Here is a 14,801-nt window from a genome sequence, read left to right as displayed (position 1 = left end):
TAGTGTAATATAGTGGTGTAGGTACTGGGTGTAATATGCCGGAGCTGTGTAATGTAATATAGTGGTGTGTAATTAATCTGGGGGGGGGGGGGCTGTGTCTAATATAATGGTGTATGTCAGCGTTGCCTACAATTTGTGAATGAGCCACCTGCTGCCCTGCACTTTAGTTGTAGTGTATTGCTCCCCTAAAATACGGACTTGTGGATGCGCAAGTCCAGAATGCCCCGGGAGGGGGCAGTGATGCCTGCATGTCATGTGCTGGAATGGTTTGTGTGTGCAGGCTGTCGGCGAATTTACCAGCGGCAGGAGGCCAGGTGCTGTGTTAAGCTGAGCTGCTGATCTGTTTTCTCCTGCAGTGGACCTCTGCAGCCAGCGAGACTCAAGGGGGTGCCAACGTCAGCTGCTCGCCACCCGCATCGCCAGTGAATTACCATGGGAACGCCCATGAAACGCAGGGCGTTCCCATGGCCGTGACCACGGCCCGCCACCCCATGTCCCCCATCTACTGTGGAAGATTCGACCCGCTCAAATCTCCCTGAAAATGATTTTCAAAAGTAGGCAAGTATGTTGAAAAGTGATCAAATGGAGAGTGATAAACAGCCAGCCAATCAGCTCCTACCTGTGATCTCACAGGCTGTGTTTGAAAAATGTCAAGTAGTAGCTGATTGGCTGGTTGTATATCACTCTCCATTTTATCACTTTTCAAGCTTAGTACATATTGCCCTGAGTGTGGTGGCACTAGGGACTTGATGCCAGTATCACACAACCCAATATGAGGGGTCATGAAATGGGGACAGGGGGGGCTGGCTTCAAGAAAATGGGTTGTTGCTATGCCCTGGTGTGTAGTGTGTTATAACACGTGGTTTGTAGACACTGGTTTCATCTAAGTGTGCCACTGCAACACCCCCACTCCCTCCCCCCATTAATCACAAGACAGGCCACCATGATCATGAGAAGACGGCCTTTCAGGCGACAAGCAGTAATATTAGCGGGACACAAATAGGACAGATATGGAAATGCTGGTATTCCACAAAATGCATTCTACTTGTGTATCTAAGACCTGTCTGCACAGATATTTCTTAGCAAGTGTCTCCAACTATTTAATTAGTCTGTGCTCAGAAATGACAGATCGCTGTGACTGGGAACAGGAAAGCAGAAGAGCGTCACTGGGGAATAAAGGACATTATTCTGGAGCCTCGTAAGTGGCAATCTCAAGTCAAAATTGGGGCTTTATTACATTTTCATAGCAGAAAGTCACACTCTGTAATTAATATGTTATGTTTGCCATTAACTTTTGTAAGCAAAGGAGCCCAGAGGAGACGGAACGTGAATGCAAACACATGAGGGGCATTAATCTTAGCATCCAAAATAGAATTAGGAAGATAGCAGCGAAAATACTGTCAGGAAAAGACTGTGACATATTCCCGGACTCATACAGACGGTGGGGGGTGGTAATCACACAGGCGGTGGGGGTCTGGTTATCACACAGGCGAATAGGGGGGGAGCTGTCATTAATTATCCGTACAAACCTTTTTAAGGTTTAAATGTGTTGCAGTCCTATCAGAATGAATCGTCACTGAAGACACTGACAGCAGGGTGGCCTACACACGTAGTGATTTTGTGTCTGTGCAACCTGACTTCATTTGACTAGATCGCTTAGAAAATGATTCTACATTGCTCCGTGTGTAGTGGCCATACTGATAGCGATGTGCGGCCCAGCGCGTCACTATCGCAGGGTGATGTAGATCATGCATGTTGGATATATCATGACTTATCGCCAGTGTTGTCACCGGAGAACACTGGCCCTGGCGGATCACTCAGCACACAGGGCTGATACATCGCTGCTGTGTGCTGAGTGATCTTGCTGAGCGATCTAGCATTGCTCATATCGCTCTGCAACATCGCTACGTGTGTAGGCCCCTTATGAATGTGGTGTAGCGCACAGACAATGGGCCTGATTCAGATCGGATTGCTTGGATGGTAATTTTTGGAGCCCTGCGATCAGGTATACGTCGCCCACCCAAAGTGATACCTGACCCATGCAAGCCTGAGGATTGCTTTGGCGCTCTCCATGTAATAATTACCAATGTGCGCAGTCTGTGCGTAGCCCAGGGCTTACTCAGCGGCTGCGCTAGAATCAGGCTGATCGAGGACAGAGCTGACGTCACATGACTTCCCCTCCCACACCTGGCCATGCCTGCATTATCCCTGACACTCCCAGATAACAGCCGCTCACCATGGAATGATTCCCCAGTATGCACAGTCTGTGTGTAGCCCAGGACTTACTCAGTGGCTGCGATAGAATCAGGCTGATCGGGACCGGAGCTGACGTCACATGACTTCCCCTCATACACCTGGCCACGCCTGCATTATCCCTGACACTCCCAGATAACAGCCGCTCACCATGGAGTGATTCCCCAGTATGCACAGTCTGTACATAGCCCAGGACTTACTCAGTGGCTGCGATAGAATCAGGCTGATCGGGGCCGGAGCTGACGTCACATGACTTTTCCTCACACAACTGGCCACACCTGCATTATCCCTGGCACTCCCAGATAACAGCCGCTCACCATGGAATGATTCCCCAGTGTGCGCAGTCTGTGCATAGCCCAGGACTTACTCAGTGGCTGTGATAGAATCAGGCTGATCGGGGCCGGAGCTGACGTCACATGACTTCCCCCTCACACACCTGGCCATGCCTGCATTATCCTTGACACTCCCAGATAACAGCCGCTGGTACTTGTTTCCTAGCACGGCGCCCATCTCGTTGATTGTATGCCTTAACTTTAAGGCATACAATCAACGCAATGGACCCGATTTTGTGTCAATCACCAGCTAATTTGCCGGTGAAAGACAAAATCGGGTTGATCGCGTCCATTGCACCCCTAATAATGCGACCGACGCGATCAATGCAATTTTCCAATAGGGAACAATGTTAAATTATTTTTAAAGTGAAAATCGGGTTGATCGCGTCGGTCGCGGGCCATTATAATGGCCCACGATGCGATCAACCCGATTTTACATAGGTGACTGTGAAATGGGCCAATATGGCCCATTTCACATTGAATATGGTTAAAAAGTATGTGTAATGCCCCCCCCCCCATGTTAACGCCACCCCACTATTGACGCCAACCCGAAGCGTGGCGAGCGCAGCGGTACGCGTCCTCCGACCTTTTCATACCCCTACTATCCACGTCGGCGTGGAGTTGATTTTATATAGTGTGGCGAGCGCAGCGGATACCTGTGAAGCCCGCAAGGGGACGCGGATACCTGTGAAGGTATCCGTGTCCCCTTGCAGGGCTCGCTGCGCTCGCCACACTATATAAAGTCAACTCCACGCCGACGTGGATAGTAGGGGTATGAAAAGGTCGGAGGATGCGTACTGCCGCCGCTCGCCACGCTTCAGGTTGGCGTCAATAGTGGGGTGGCGTTAACAATGGGGGGGGGGGGGACATTTGAAACATGAGGGGGGGTTTGGTATTAAAATGGGGGGTTTTGGGGCTTTTTACATTGAAATCAATGTAAAATCGGGTCTCAGGGACCATTTTACATTGATTCCAATGTAAAAATCGGGTCGATCGCATCGCATGCGATTTGGTTGGCATGCGATGCGATCGACACGATTTTTCCGACCCGATGGATACAATCAAAATCGGTGCCGCCATGCTAGGAAACAAGTACCCAGCCGCTCACCATGGAATGATTCCCCAGTGTGCGCAGTCTGTGTGTAGCCCAGGACTTACTCAGTGGCTGTGATAGAGTCAGTCGGATTGGGGCCGGAGCTGATGTCACATGACTTCCCCCTCACACACCTGGCCACACCTGCATTATCCCTGACACTCCCAGATAACAGCCGCTCACCATGGAATGATTCCCCAGTGTGCGCAGTCTGTGTGTAGCCCAGGACTTACTCAGTGGCTGCGATAGAATCAGTCTGATCGGGGCCGGAGCTGACGTCACATGACTTCCCCCTCACACACCTGGCCACACCTGCATTATCCCTGACACTCCCAGATATCAGCCGCTCACCATGGAATGATTCCCCAGTGTGCACAGTCTGTGTGTAGCCCAGGACTTACTCAGTGGCTGCGATAGAATCAGTCTGATCGGGGCCGGAGCTGACGTCACATGACTTCCTTTCAAATTCCTGGCACCTTTGTGTTTCCCCTGACACTCCCAGAGAATGTCTGGTTACCACCCACAAAGCCAGCTTCCTGTTAGTCACCTTACGAATGTCCAGCAATCAGGATTTTATCGCAGGTTGGTCCCGCGCATGTGCGCAATGATCTGTATGCATGCGCAGTCTAGGGCCTGCCATCCTACCTGCCTCAATCTGACATCTTTTCATGTCGGATTGAGATTGCCGGAAACATGGCCAAATTCTGTCGGTTTTGCCCGTGTTTCCATCAAAAGCAGGTGGATTTGTGGCTATTCCGTCAGTCCACCTGGAATTTTCCGACCTGCAAAAAAAAACAAATAACAGCCAGCACTGAATAGGTGGGAACCCTTCCTGACCTACTGTTTTCATGTTGAAAACTGCTGTTTTTTCAGCAAGATGGCAGTTTTGACATTCATTAAATATACCCCAATGGGTCTGGATCACAGGGCCAACAGTGTCTAGTGCATAGGTAGACACTAATAGGTCCACATTCACTAAGTCGACATTGACAACATGTCGACATACAGTAGGTAAACATTGACAGAAGGTTGACATGCATAATGTCAACATGAAAACAAGGTTAAAACAAGAAATAGGTCGGAAAAAGGTTGACACAAAACATGAACTTTTCATTTGTCATCATTTTGACTGTGTTGACCTTTTGTCCAAGTTGAGCTAGTGCTTATAAAACTTTTGTCACTGTGAACTTAACCTAGTGCATGTCGACTTATGTGCAATGTCGACCTTGTGCCAGCCACCTTTTTGGTACAGACCTATTTAATGTTGACCTATCATTTGAAAACCAAAAGTAATCTGTCACCATTATACATCTCTGTTTCACTGCAGCAATTGTGTTGGGAATCATTTCGTATCAACCGTGATATACATTGCAAATGGGTTCTTGCATTCTTTACCCGGGGTATTATGGGCACTACCACATAACCAGTATTATGGGCACTACCCCATAACCAGCGAATCTCTATTCCAGTCCAGTTTGTGGTCTCTCCGCAGATCCAACAACCCTACATGTTGTTGAATTTTATTTATACTTTAGCTCCAGCACGTTCAGTAGTTTGTTGGCGTCCGATTCTTCCGTCAGCCGACTGGAACAGTACAAAATGTAATAATGATCCCTGGGATTATTTGACCTTCCCGTAGCAAGCCATCGTCCAGACTTGAGGAATGGATTTAGCCGGCGTGTAATCTGGAGGCTGCCAGTGTGTAGCAGAAGGAGATGCTGTGATTGGCTGCAGGGAATTCCCTACCTGTCGGTTGCATGGTATGAAATGGGCAATCTGTTCCTCAGTAATAACAGAGCGGTAGTCCGCAACCTCTGTCATGGAGATCTAATTATCTTCTCAATGGTGACCAGGCAAGACCGGCTCAGCTAAATAGTTACTGGGCTGGAGGTCAGGATAGGTCTCCTACTGGGATAGGGCAAGAAGCTAGCATTCAGTAACTGGTTCACATACTGTACGTGAGTAATGTCCCTATGGACGCTGAACACACAACACTAACGTGTCTTGCATTACAGGGGTAGTGTGGTCGTGTATTCTGTTGTATGTACATCCCATGATGTCTCTATGTTTGGAAGATGATAGTTGTGTTTAAAATAGTAGTGTTGTCTCCAGTGCTTAAAGTCGTCTGGGAGAGGTGGTGGAACTCCCTGCCCCCCCCCCCCCCCCCCCCAATATGTCACAGTCAGGGTGGGTGTGCTAGGGTGTTCGGCGCCCTCCCATCCTGCAAGCTTTACATTTATGGCCTATCCCACACACCCATGAAAAAAATTGTGCGGGCAACATAACACCACCCCTTTAACTTATGCCCAACCAAAAAATGCAACCGAAGGCACACAGCAAAAATTTAGGGCATGACCTTGTGGGACAGGGGATTGTGTACACCATAATGCCCATTACACATTATGCCACTCACCGTAATGCCCAGTACACAATTTGCTATACACCGTAATGCTCATTACAGATTATGGGCGGGATGTTATAACATCCGCGGCCCCCCTTCGCCGGACATCGCATTTTTAATAACGGCATATGCTGTAACATATGCCGTTATTAACACAAGGGACAGCTCTTGCGATAAGAGCTGTCACTTGCGATGCGGTGCCGGCACTGGACTTCCGGGTCTGTGACCCGGGAGTCCATCTGCGCATGCGCAGACCCCGGCGCCGGCCGCAGGGCACGCTGGGAGGGATCCGTGACGGATCCCTCAAACAGCGCTGCGGTAAGAAGCCCATAGGCTTCTGCAGGGATTCGCCAGCTTTTGCTGGCGATTCCCTCCGCAGCGCTGACACTGCGGAGGCACAATATAGCATATAGAGATGCGGTAGAAACCCCGAAAACAGGGTTTTTACCGCATCTCTGCTATATAGAATCTCGCCCTATGCCACATAAGTGCCACTTACCTGCATGCTCATTTGCTAGTGTTTTCTTGCTTAGTGCCAGGGGTTACATGCTTGATGCCAGGGGTTTCTTGCTCAATGCCAAGGGTTCCATGCACTGTGCCAGGGGTTTAATGCTCAGTCCCATAGGTTTCATGCAAAGAGCGAGGGGTAACATGCACAGTGCCAGGCAAGGGTGTAACTATCTTAGGTGCAAGTGGTACAGCTGCTATGGGGCCCAGAGCTAAAGGGGGTCCATCTATACTGTGTAAGTTATATGCTCAGTGCCAGGGGAAATGATTGTGTGCACTGCACTGTGCGGTAAAGGATACAGCCGGGCAGAGCGTTGGAAAACCCAGCTGTCTTGGAGCAGGTTCATCCATCCGCTGCGCAGCTATTTCAAATGACGTGCCAGCAGTGGCTCCTGATTGGCTGCCATTTGAAACAGCAGAGCCGCGGATGGATGAACCTGCTCTGAGACAGCTGGGTTCTCCAATGCTCTGCCCGGCTGTATCCTTTAGCGATGCAGATAGGGACAGACAGCAGGGCAAGGTAAGCTGACAGAGGTGGAACCGTTCCGCCTCGAAAATAGAACTGACGAACACAGTTCTGCCCTGTTCCGCCTCACTTTAACCCCTGGTTGTCTCTGGGAATTGTAGCATATAGGAAAGTCTGTGTGTTGTGTAATTACAGCCAAGCAACTGCTGGGTTTATAGTTCACAAAATCTGGCCACAAAGGAACCATAACTGATTTAGGGCCAGATTCTCTAAGCTTCAAAAGTGATAAAATGGAGAGTGATAAACAGCCAGCCAATCAGCTCCTACCTGCCATGTCACAGACTGTGTTTGAAAAATGTCAGACAGGAGCTGATTGGCTGGCTGTTTATCACTCTCCATTTTATCACTTTTGAAGCTTAGAGAATCTGGCCTCAAATGAGCCATTCGCAGTTTCACTGTACCGGCAATGTGTACTTACACGTGCACTGCTTAATCTTGAGACAAGCATATGCTACTGGCAGGATCAACCGGTTAGCTCTCGGGACCTCTTTGTTGTCTGTGTTACATTTACCTATTAGATTGACCATTGATAAAGGTGAGGTATGTAGCTGGGGATGGATGGGGTAGGTTTCGGCACATAGGATTAGGCTGTGGGGAGGGGAGGTTAAGGATAGGCTGTGGGGATTGGAGGTTAAGGTTAGGCTGTGGGGAGGGGGGGTTAAGGTTAGGCTGTGGGGAGGGGGGGTTAAGGTTAGGCTGTGGGGAGGGGAGGTTAAGGTTAGGCTGTGGGGATTGGAGATTAAGGTTAGGCTGTGGGGAGGGGGGGTTAAGGTTAGGCTGTGGGGAGGGGAGGTTAAGGTTAGGCTGTGGGGAGGGGAGGTTAAGGTTAGGCTGTGGGGAGGGGGGGTTAAGGTTAGGCTGCGGGGAGGGGAGGTTAGGGTTAGGCTGTGGGGATTGGAGGTTAAGGTTAGGCTGTGGGGATTGGAGGTTAAGGTTAGGCTGTGGGGAGGGGAGGTTAAGGTTAGGCTGTGGGGATTGGAGGTTAAGGTTAGGCTGTGAGGAGGGGAGATTAAGGTTAGGCTGTGGGGAGGGGAGGTTAGGGTTAGGCACCAGTTGGGGCTGGTAAGGGTTAGGCACTAAGGCAGTGGAGTTTTGGCTGCGGGTTGGGGGGGGAGGGTTAGGGACTAAGGGGGAGGTTACGGTTAGGCTGAGAGAGGGGAGGAGGGGATCTGACCTTCCGAGCCCCTGACGGCGTTGCCAGCATTTTGGTGCTGGAATGGCGATATCGACTGCCGGCATCCTGACCGTCGAGAAATCATAATGAAACGATAGAAGATAATAGATAGAATCTTATTGGTTGCTATGGGCAACATCCCATCTTCAATAGAACTTCCACCTTAGTAAATTTACCCCTATGAGTTTTTTGTTTTGCTGAATTCCGTATAAGACACAGAAATCCCCCCCCCCCCCAATCTACTGTGATGTCGCACATCTCGCTGCGCATGGCGCATGGATCCTCGCTGTATGAGGACAGACCTGTAAGTTATGATATGATCCTGCTTCAGAAGCTTGGTCATGTCGCTTGTAGTCACCGGTTGTTGGACCTTGTTTTATACCTGAGAAATAGCTGAGTACATAGCGCTAGGGAAGCCAACCCAGGGGAATTTTTTCAATCCCAGGATTCGGGATTGAAAAATGCTCAATCCCGGGATTTCCGGGATTGGCTTTCCTAATAAAAAAACACCCTGGCTGCCCCGCATTTACTTTACATTTGGCAGGTGCAGCTGGGTTGCCGGGTGGATGGGTTGCCGGGTGGGAGGTCAGCTTCATGCTGCCGGGTTGCTGGGTGGGGGGACGGGTGGTATGCTGCTGGCTGGCTGGCTGGGTGGGCTGGCGCTCTGACTAGTTGGGCAGGCAGGTGGTAACTAGCCTGGCGGCGCGGCTTCATACTGCTGGGCGTGACCTCTGCCTGCGCAGCGTGACCTCTGATCTCTTCACACTGAGAGGTCACGCTGCGCTGCGCAGTGCTGCTCTGCCGGGTACCCGGAGAAGCCGTGCAGCGCTTGAGCGGGTGCTCAGACGCTGCCTGGCATTAGACTGCGAATTGAAATCCCGGCGTTTTGGGGGCCAAATCCCGGGATCCCGCAGATCCCGGGATTGGCCACCCTATTTGCAAGTAAGGGGATTATTAAACCCAAGCCGTTGCTAATACTGATTGGTGAATCATACTATTAGGTGGCAATTCTATATCTGTATTTTATGATATAATGCGATATTCAGTAAGCATATGTGTTAAAACCATTGTTATATATATATATTCGAATTATCGGGTATGTCATTTATTTATTCACAGAAATTAAGCATCAGCTGTGTAAGGATCGCACTGATTACGTGGTTCCTTTTTAGATTTCTGAGATCCAGAATTTACCCAACTGATGGGGAAGCCATAACAGCCAACAGCTACTAACCTATTACACCTCATAGGTGTCTAATAGAAGGTTTTGGATAGTCCATACGCATCTGAAGCGTTCCTATATTATACTTAGGTATGTGATACAAGCCCCTTCTGCCTATTTATAATTTTAACCATTTTTTATCAAATTGTGTGATAGAATATTATCTACACTTTCCTTGTGCTCATCCTTATCGTTTTTTTATGGACATGTATGTCCAATTACTTGTAAAACAATGTTCTTTAGAATAATTTTTTGTAAAGAACGTATGTTCTTCTATTTTTTTAAAGAATTTGTTTATGACTGTCTCTCTGCTGTCTACTCTTGGATGACCCAGCGCTCTTTTATAGGGCCTACACACATCCCGATTTTGGCCAGAGATATAGCATGCCAGATTTAGCATAGCAGATTTCCTTTGAGCACAAAATCATCTATATTGCTTAGAACGTGCAAAATGTGTCAACGATATGCCTCAGCGATTCTGCTTAGCGATTTAAGCATGCCAGATTCTTCTCAAGCATGGGAAAAAGAAAAAAAAAACTCATTTAAATAAAAATGGGCAGTTCAAAGGGCTGGGGGAGTTCTTGGGGAGTTTTAAGGGGAGAGAAGTCAGGAGAAGTGTTGCAAAGAGTACCTGTACATAATAGCACCTTACCAGAGTGTTTGCAGTACTTTCTCTTCACTCCTCACCCCTTGAAAAAGATTATTTTTCAAGGGGAGAGAAGTCAGGAGAAGTGTTGCAAACAGGAACCATACCTGTACATAATTGAACTTAAAATTAACAATAAATAACATTTTGAAATGAAATGACACCATACCGTGTTTTTTATAATTTTTTATAAATAGTATAAAAGTATAAAATTGAACACCACTGGGTTCATCAACAATATCAGGCCGAGAAATGCCTCTGGCCCAAAGACTTTTCAAACAAACAAAGGGATCAGGCCAACAAACTCACAACAGTATACTAGAGCCAACAGAAGTGATGACTCACAAAATGTGCAAAGAAGAGATAGCAAAGGTAAGGACAGTCTTCAGTGAAGGACACACAACAGTGACTGATAACGCATCATTCTGGAGTCAGGGCCTAATGACGTATACAAGCAGACATTATAGTCTACACGGAATCGAAAACGCATGGAAGAGCAATTTTTTCAACTTTTAAAATTTGGAATTTTTTTGGTTTTGAAATTTATAATGGATAATAAACAGCATCGTCCTGTCCTTGTGTACTCGAGAACGCTGAGTACATTCCACTGGACAGACTGCTGGTGGTGGCTGATGTGGGCGGGTTGGGTGAAGGGGCTCCCGTCGTGTTAGCTGGGGCAAGCTGCGGAGGATTTGCCGCCGGATTAATATAGGGTTGGTGGTAGGGATACTGTGGTGAGGGTCCGCAAGATGCGTAATGCATCGGGTCGCGCATTAATTTGAGGTCATCAGGAATGTTTTTATCCTGTGCCCGAATTATTGCGTCGTACACGATGCATTTGAATTTCTGACGGGTGTCGTCATCCATAGAACGCATCTCCGAGTCTACAGTGTTTGAAAATTGCCGAATTGAATCAATAGGCTTATTAAGCCTTGCCTCCGCAAATTGAAAAAATTGCTCAGAGCTGCCGGCTACAGATCTTTTGGCTGTCTTCTTCCTCTGCCTGGGTGGTGGCGTTGGCATTGGCAGGGGGGTAGAGGTCGAGGGTTCCACTTCCTCGCACTCTAGATCTGTAGCCGCTGTAGTCTCGGACGTCTCCGCAAACAGCTCCGGAGTAGCATCCTGTAAAATAAAATACTTTAGGACCATGAATAATGATGACATGTAGCATATCTATATGTGTTCACACTTACCAGATCCTGGCTCTCCTCCTCTTGCCTAATTGGAGGCACAGGATCCATGCTATTCTGTCCATGCGTCTTCGATTCTTTCTCCAGCAGGAAGTGCATCTGGTCGTAGTACCATAACGTTGGCTTGTATACGTCATCGGCACCGGCTCCAGAACTCTGCGACTCAGTCACTTTTGCGTGCTCCTTCACAAAGACGGTCCTCAAATTCGCTATCTTCTTCTTCACACATTCCATGGTGGCATCACTTCTGTTGGCTTTAGCATAGGCCAGCAAAGCATTGTAGGCCTGATCCCTTTTCTGTTTGTTTGAAAAGTCTTTACTTGTAATTTGCCACAGGCATTCGTGGGCCCGATATATGTCGATGAACCCAGTGGTGAATTTCTTGGAGCTATTCTGTTTTGCCATTTCTGTGTGAATAATATGGTATAAAATGTAAATACATAATTAACAAATAGGCATCCACCATTATGTACATAAACAGTCCAAACTAGGTCAGCTTACAATCTATTGTCCCTACCACATGTGCATGCGCACACGTTCACTGTTTTTTTAGGGGGTCTGGTAAGACAATTTACCCCATCATAGACATGCAAGTAAACAACACATGACTAGCTTTTGCAATGTGCCAACACCCCAGAGCATGCATGTTAAAACCACATGACTAGCTTTTACAATGTGCCATCACCCCAGAGCATGCAAGCAAACACCACATGGCTAGCTTTTACAATGTGCCAACACCCCAGAGCATGCAAGCAAACACCACATGACTAGCTTTCACAATGTGCCTTCACCCCAGAGCATGCAAGCAAACACCACATGACTAGCTTTTACAATGTGCCAACACCCCAGAGCATGCAAGCAAACACCACATGACTAGCTTTCACAATGTGCCTTCACCCCAGAGCATGCAAGCAAACACCACATGGCTAGCTTTTGCAATGTGCCAACACCCCAGAGCATGCATGTTAAAACCACATGACTAGCTTTTACAATGTGCCATCACCCCAGAGCATGCAAGCAAACACCACATGGCTAGCTTTTACACTGTGCCATCACCCCAGAGCATGCAAGCAAACACCACATGGCTAGCTTTTACAATGTGCCAACACCCCAGAGCATGCAAGCAAAAACCACATGGCTAGCTTAGCAATGTGCCATCACCCCTCTCCAAACTTGCGCTGGGGGCAGCGGGCATCACATGACACCCTCACCCAGAAGCATGCTTTATTTTATGACATTGGTGGCACAGTGGGCGCCTCTCATCCCCCCAAACATCATTGTGCCCATATTCTTGCGCTGGGGGGGCAGCGCGCAGCGGGTGCAGCGCGCATCACGTGACACCCTCACCCATGCTTTATTTTATAACATTGGTGGCACAGTGGGCGCCTCTCATCCCCCCAAACATCATTGTGCCCATATTCTTGCGCTGGGGGGGCAGCGCGCAGTGGGTGCAGCGCGCATCACGTTACACCCTCACCCATGAAGTTTACATTGGTGGCACAGTGGACCCCTCTCATTACCACCCCACCCCACCTGTGATCAGTGCGTTGGTGGTGCATAGTGGAGAGCATAGTACTTACCAGCTCCGGAGGGTTCACAGCGCGTGGTGTCTGACAGCAGCAGCATGTGCAGAATGGAGAGGAGGGCTTCAGGGAGTGTCCAGATGAGCAAAATCGGTGGTCACTTGAGCACAAAAAAAAGACACCAAACAGAAGGCACCCGATATGCAGGGTCTTGCTAAACGATTTTGCTAGATTGATGGGACATGCTCATTCTTCATCTTAATGCGATTTAGACGCGCGGGGCCGCGCATCTATATCGGTTTAGCCCCCACACACACACAGATGTATGCTTAGTTTCTAAGCGACCTTGCTAAATCGCTTAGAAAATGGCACAAAATCGGCATGTGTGTAGGCCCCATTAGACTTAAAATATCAAACACTAAGCTGACCTCTTCCGACCCTCCGGCATAAAACCTGACCATCTTTCATCCTAACCTGTTTATGCTCACCTATCCCCCTTCTGTGTTACCCCTGTCTGTCTAACCCTCCCCTTTAGAATGTAAGCTCTCACGGGCAGGGCCCTCTCTCCTCATGTGTCTTTCTTAGAATATATAAACCACTGCCACCCTGATAATTGCTTCAGTGTCCTGTCCCCTGATGCAACTATCTGTATTAACCATGTACTTGTCCTAAACTGTCTTGTAATGTAATTTTGTTTTGTGTTTGCTCATAACTATGCTCTGTAAAGCGCTGCGGAATTTGTATGCGCTATATAAGAAACTGTTAATAAATAATAAATGTACGCTCAAAATATGGTACGTAAATGTTTGTACATAAATGTGCAATTTATTGTATTATTTTCACCATCTACAGTGTAAAACCCCTGATGAAGTCTTTTTCAAGACGAAACGCGTCAGGTTATTGATGTCGTATTCTGAAATGGAAACAATGTCCAGATGTGGATCTTCTAATAAAGCATTCTGGTTTTAAATTGTATTGGGTCACTGCATTATGTACCAGTATTATTGGTGTGAATTGTACTAGGTGGTGAAAGCGCTCTCTATATTTCTTGTTTATATATATATATATATATATATATATATATATATATATATATATATATATATATATATACAGTAGCTCCCGTAAGGGAAACAGCACTCACCAGACTTCATGCAATGAAGGTATAAAGGAACAGGGTGTCCCAGGTTTAATAGATCTTACTTGGAGCCTGCCGACGTTTCGGTCCAACACGGACCATTATCAAGGCAGAGAGTATCCAAACGTGTCAACAGCAGCAGCAATATAGCAGCTGCTGTATTGCTGCTGCTGTTGACACGTTTGGATACTCTCTGCCTTGATAATGGTCCGTGTTGGACCGAAACGTCGGCAGGCTCCAAGTAAGATCTATTAAACCTGGGACACCCTGTTCCTTTATACCTTCATTGCATGAAGTCTGGTGAGTGCTGTTTCCCTTACGGGAGCTACTGTATCTACATAGTACTGTCCCTCGTGGACACTGCTATTTATACGGCACCCTAGCGGTTACCTTTTGTGTGGGTGAGAGTGCAGGTCTTGTACACTTATATATATATATATATATATATAGCTTAGAGGTTGCGGCCTGGCACTCTCCCACAGTGCGCTCATGCAGGAATTGGTAAATAGCAGAATAAACAGCGGCAAAAGCTGACGTTTTGGAGCTCTCGCTCCTTTATCAAAGTGTGTAGGTGAGACAGTGTGACAAAGTGCAGTCTTACCTTAAATAAGGTGCCCTCCATCCTGTAGGCTGTTCCGGACCCCGCCCGCTGCAAACGCTCAGACCCGGAAGTCAGAAGACCGGACGTGACGTAGGGGGAACCGATCCGACTGACTTGCATGAGCCGCAAGCGTCTGGTCTCCATGGTGATTTCCCCAGCACTACTGACTGACTTGCGTCTCAGCCGGCAGGGAGC

General features: G+C 47.9%; 1 long non-coding RNA gene across 1 annotated transcript in view; it reads left to right on the top strand.

Annotated features, from left to right (window-relative positions):
* The window catches only part of LOC146049763 (uncharacterized), a 49,929-nt gene that overhangs the window by 414 nt on the left and 34,714 nt on the right, over window positions 1-14,801 (top strand). The window lies entirely within an intron of this gene.

This window comes from Crinia signifera, chromosome 12 (genome assembly GCF_055691185.1).
Source record: "Crinia signifera chromosome 12, ASM5569118v1, whole genome shotgun sequence".
NCBI classification, from domain to species: Eukaryota; Metazoa; Chordata; class Amphibia; order Anura; family Myobatrachidae; genus Crinia; species Crinia signifera.
Note: the sequence above shows the minus strand (reverse complement) of the source record. Positions and strands in the feature narration are given on the sequence as shown.